Genomic DNA, 5,970 nt, shown 5'->3' on the forward strand with positions numbered 1-5,970 from the left:
GGGGCATTAGTGCATACCCAACACAGCACTTTGATTATCATTTATTTGTGAATCACAGTGCTGTGATTATCATTTTTTTGTGAATCAGCTCTATTAACCCGTTGTCTTTAAAGGTATTCCCTAAACACAATTTACATGTTTATTGTGAACAATAGTGCGTGACAGTGTGACGTTGATCCGGAGGCTTTGCAAAATATATCCTCATCTTATACTTGGAAAGCACGCAGCACTCGGCCATGAATCATTAACTTTACCTCGAGGCAACACAAGCTTTCTGTTTGGCCTGCACCTTGAGCTTTTCAGACTGAAAAAAAAAAAAAAAAAAAAACCTCACCCTTGGCTTTATGGACAGACAATTGATTACAGAAGCAAAAAGTTTGTCCATTTTTCTGAAGTGAGATCCCAGTCTGCTTCACATACAGCCGATCATTGTTTCTCACACAGGGATCAGGCAAACTTGGCATGAACCAAAATTTGGTGTCACTCACGTCACCACCAAAACTAATGATTGTGAAATTAGTTTCAGAGCAATCAGCAGCTCCCCTGCTAAGACCCACTGTATCCATATGCATGAAATTGCTTGTGTTAATAAGTGCTATGAATCGTGGGTAATGCAGTGAATAATTCTGAATGCACACAATCATACTTTCTTCTAATAGACACAGGGCTGTTGTGGAGCTGAAACCCCTGTGGCAATAGGCTTGCAAATGGCCATGTATGGATAATTAAACATTACTCTTGAACATTAAAACTTGCTCATTTCACAGAGCTGCAGGCAGAGGAGAGCTGTGATTGGACTCATCTCTATTTTAGGTGTTTCCCTGTAAAGAGCTCTCATTAGTGTTAGGATACAATCATTTCTGATCTTTGTCCTGGAAATTGTTATTGAAGGGTTTGAACAAATTGACATTTACAGTTTTTGAAATGGACAGCAGTTGAAAAACAATATGAAATACTGACATTGAATAAAAAAAATACATATTTTAGATTAAAAAAACATCAAACAACCATCCGTACAATATACTATGATGCAACTTACATGTTATTTTGTTTATTACTGTCTGCAGTCGAAAGGCAAAGCTCATTAGCTGTTTCCAATCAACTCTGCCTGTCTTTTAGCAAAATATCTCTTGAAACACAAGATGGATTTTAATGAAACTTTCAGGAAATATTCATTAGATGTACAATTCTAACTGATTAACATTTGGAGCTAATCCACTTCAAGATGACCCTAACTATCATTAGAAAACATAAAAATGAATAAAACACAGTCTATTTTACTAATATTGAGCTAAAATTTGATGTGGTAGTATTAACAGTCTTTTGCAGCATATATGCTGAGTATTACGTCTCACAATGTTACATAACATTGCATGTGACATTTTCAAAATTTGACCAAAACATTCATTATTTCTCAATGAGATGATTTGTGTTTAAAAATAGCATGAGAAGCAATGGGTGATATGCATATTATCCCCTTTTCAGGACTGAAAGATGGCTTGCATCTGTCATACAGAAATAGACTGACCTGAGGAAAACTACCAAACAAACACAAACATTAACTATATATTATAACTGTTAAATTTTTTTTAAATCCATCATCTACAGCGTTCACAAAGATAATATTATGATGTGAATATTTAGTTCAACCTTCTCATTTCCTTTTTTTTTAAAGCTTTTAGCTTTTGAAAAACACCTTTTGTTACATGACTTTTAATAGGAGGCTTGGTCTGCTCTGATTGGTCAGAAATGAGGGAATATGAGGCGTGAACAGTGCGAATATAAATTATTTCTGTCTTTGACTCACAGAAGGGTTTGCAAAGTCTCCTCCAAGGTGAAAGTGTGCCAGCGTTTCTGTTTGTTGTTGTGTGGAACAGGAAGAACCGATTCTTTGGCTTTTTGGAGCAGATTGGGAGCTTGTTCCCAAACAACAGCAGATGGGAACAAGATGGTGCTGCTGGGACTTTTCACACGTTTTGGGTATTTTTGCACACTGATTATCTCACCATCAAGAATTCACCACGCGTGTCACTGCTGCATAACACTACACAGACCTACAGCCACCGTTGCAACACTAGGGCAGCAGTTCCCAAACTTTTAAGCTTCAAACTCACAAAACGACAGTGGGAGGAGCTTTTTAATCTGCTTAGGAGCACAAATTTGGCTAATTTTCTTAATAAACAAAGGCATAACGATAACACAAATATTATTGAGCAATCATAGACTATTAATAAGATTTCTTAAGCCTATTTGAAAATCCTCAGATGGTGGGGACCTACCCCAACTTTGTGAAACTACAGCTGTTTTATTTTTCTTCCAATTCAAAAAATAAAAATATTCATTTCATTAAAAATAACTATGTACAATAAAAAAAAGAAAATACACAAATAAAAAATCAAAATAAAATGAAAGGCAGCAGAAGAATAAATCTTATAAAGTCTGCCCCTTTTAACCCCAGAATATATATAAAAGGCATCCCTCACTTTGAATGTTCTGCTTCAGTTGCAATGCGAGATAAAGACACTGCATTGTCAAGAAAAGCACACATATATCAGCTAGAGGAGCTAGTTCAGTTTCCCCCCTCWAACTTATTAACTGTAAATGATGCAGCTGAATGATCCTTTTGGGTCCCACCTACAGTATTACTCATTAAAACGACAGACTTATTATCGCTGTAATGGGAAGAGAGTTTAATGTGGCTTAGACGGAGGCTTAATGTGGCTCGAAGACAGAAAAGCAATCAGACTTTTTTGTAATCTTAAGCAGAATTTTGCTTTTTATCTTTACATACAGCCTCTGGTCAAGCGTTCACTGAGCTTCAGCAGTTTAGCACTAAGAAAACTAAACAGATTTCTTCTTTTTTCTTATTAAAAAGTAAAGATGTCTTTTTTAAAAACTAAAATAAGAAAGTTTTTTTCCACACTAACCTTTTACTACAATCACAACAACACTAGAAGTTAGATAAAAACCAGACTGAGTGTCAAAACAGCAGCAGTTTAGCAGTAGCAGGGAGACAAATGTGCTTCAGGATCACTTTGATTCATTAAATCTGCTGCATAGCTGTGACGCCCGTGCCCTTTTCAAACCCATATGTAAACCATTTCCTCACGGCCCCTCTCCCTCCCCTAAAACCAGCTCATTAGCGCTGCCYTTATGACGCGGCTTCACCCACACGCCGTGGATTTTTCCATCCTCTCCCCGGCCTGTTCTCATGCTCGCACTCTGCCTGGTATTTAAAAGTGAGACAAGGAGGGTTCTTTTGTTGTTGTTGTTGTTTGTGCAGGATTCTGCTGTAAAGGTCACTTCTTTTTCTCACAATTTGCACATTATCACCTACGTAGAAGAAACTAAAGTTCTGCTGCATGTATCCCATTTTTTACCAACTCAGCAGTGAACAGATTAAATGGAGGTGCTCAGACATTAGGATTTAAAATGAAGCTGTTGACATGAGGGATGGGGTTGTATATATTTTTTTACAATAACTATTTAAAGTCAATCTTGTTTGTTAGCTAAATATGTCACAAACCACACAACAGATTTTGATGAACCTTTCAGGAAAKAGTCATCTACATGGATGTGGTAGTGGCTGAGAGTCATCTTCAGCATATAATTTGAGTCATAATATCACATTAGATTGCACAACTTTTTCTTATCAAGGAAAGCACTTACAACTCTATTATTTCTCATGATCTACGTCTAAAACATTGACATGAAATGTGATGCAAAGTAATATATTGTTATTTGAATGTTTTATGTTTTCAGGGTCTTACAAACTAATGATGCTATCTATGAATTCTTAGCAGATTTTTACAAATTGCTAAAATCTGATGCTGCTTTTCACACATTATTAAACCCAGACTCCATGTTGCTTCTATGGAGACTATTTATGTTTTCCTTTCAGCTGCTCCTTTCTGCAGGGGTCGCCACATCCAAAGATCAATTGCCAAATCAAGAAAGATTTGGCAATTGTTTAAAGTTGGATGCCCTCCCTGACTCAACCTGGGCTCGAACCTGCAACCTCAAGATTAGAAGATTGTGTCAATGATTTTGTCCTTATGTGTATTAAAAAAAGTGACAATCTAGATCCTGCTTTGGGAGAAATGAAGGCAAATAAAGAAAGAAACGGACAGAACTCATGTTTCAGAAAGCACCAGGCAGATTGGGACATTACAATCAGAGTCCACAGGGTGGCAATGGAGCACTGGTTTGAGATCTTGTTAAAACCCAGTGAATTAGTTGTAGGTTCTACACATGCACACAAACACACATACATAACACAACATACAATTTTGATCTGATTAGACAGGTTCAATTAATAAACTTCGTTAAATATTCTGCTTTTGCCACTTTTCTTCTTCTATTTCAATATTTACCAGTTTGTTTAATAGTGATCTTCCACAATCATGTTTGTTTTTGTGAAATCGCTCCATGTGAAGTCCCTGACTGTAATTTACAGCCAAACAAATCCAGGCTGAGTCAGACACGGAGGGAAGAATCACCACAGACTGAACACCAAGCAGAAGCTCAGTGATCCTGTTTTCTTTTAAAGAGCTGTTTAAGGGTGAGAGGTTTTCTCTCCCTCTCTCTCTCTATTTCTTTCTCCTTTTGCCCATTCAGTGGAAAATAATATATCCTGCAAAAAGCCAATAAGTTTCTGTCTTTGAACTCACTGAGAGTTTTTCTCCCCCACTGGCTCCAGCTCTTTGGGAGAGTCGAGGGCGAGCAGCTTGACGAAGGGCTTCCCATCGGGCCGCCTCCAAACCTCCACACATGTTTCTGATAGACCTCCTCAAGTCCCAGTAATCTGAGGGCAGCTGATGGAGAGATAAAAAAAAGAAAAAAGAAAAAGAAAGGTGGGTGAGAAGGAAGAGAAGGAGAAAGGAAAGATGGACTAAAAAACAGATCGGGAGCAGGTCAAAAGGGAGGGGATGAGAGGTAACAGTGTGATGGGTTTTTGGGTTCTTATAAACAAAATATTTATTAAAAGTTATTTTGTTTGTCAAATACTCATAAAAGCAGTACTTTACATGTACTGTTTTTCTTATGATTATGTTAGATCTTTTTTCTGTATGGTTATTTGGCACATATCACATTTTGTAGTTTTTGTGCTATTTCAACAACTTATATGTTGAAATGTTGAGCTCCTTCAGGACAGTCCAACTATGATTTTTAGCGCTTCAGCAATTTATACTTTTTGAGATATTTAGCTTTTTCTGCCATTTTTTTCCTCATTGAAACTGAATGGAGCCATTTTCAATAACCCGTTAAAATGTTCATAAATTTTTTTCAGTTCTTGTTACCTTTTGTTCTAGTTCTGTTTTTTTTTTCAGCTTCTGTTGTGCCAATTTAGTATTTTTTTCTGTTTTTTTAATCAATCATTATAAGACTTTCTGCTATACTGCTAATCTTAATTACTCTTTCAGCTGCTTTCTGCTATTTCAGCTGTTTTTTGCTTTGTTTTTTTAGCTAATTTCAGCCTTTACCTGTTTGTGATCATTTCACATTCTTACTGCTTAATTCAACAAATTTTCTCTTTCTTTTTTATGTCTTCATTTCAGCTACGTCTTTAGCTATTTTTGGGTTAGTTTCAGCTTTTTTGGCTATTCAGTAAAAATATTTAGCATTGCAGTCCCAGTGCATTTTTGCAGGAAATGCAAATTCTTTAGTTATTATTATTAAACTCCAATTTTGTCCTTTTGAAAAAATTAAGTTTTAAAAAAAATCAACCTTTTATTCATGAGGATTTTATCCTCATGAATAAATAAGTAAAATTAAAATAAATTAAAGATTCCCTATGTCTCAAATAGCTGGAAAAAGTTTGTATTTATGAATATGCGTCATGCAATCTCAACAAGTGTAAAAACATGGTGAGTATGTATATGGGAAGAAGAGAGGAGGGGGGGTTTTGTGTGTGTGTGTGTGTGTGTGTGTGTGTGTGTGTGTGTGTGTGTGTGTGTGTGTGTGTGTGTG

At 36.3% G+C, this 5,970-nt stretch overlaps 1 protein-coding gene across 1 annotated transcript in view; it reads right to left on the reverse strand.

Annotated features, from left to right (window-relative positions):
* Nucleotides 1-4,877, reverse strand: part of smad3b (SMAD family member 3b) — a 15,305-nt gene extending 10,428 nt beyond the window's left edge. The window contains exon 1 of the mRNA XM_014013669.1: nucleotides 4,671-4,877. The gene's annotated coding sequence lies outside the window, so the exon portion shown is untranslated. The remainder of the gene's footprint in view (nucleotides 1-4,670) is intronic.
* Between the last annotated feature and the right edge of the window lie 1,093 nt (nucleotides 4,878-5,970).

Source organism: Austrofundulus limnaeus, unplaced genomic scaffold, assembly GCF_001266775.1.
Source record: "Austrofundulus limnaeus strain Quisiro unplaced genomic scaffold, Austrofundulus_limnaeus-1.0 Scaffold104, whole genome shotgun sequence".
Classification (NCBI taxonomy): domain Eukaryota; kingdom Metazoa; phylum Chordata; class Actinopteri; order Cyprinodontiformes; family Rivulidae; genus Austrofundulus; species Austrofundulus limnaeus.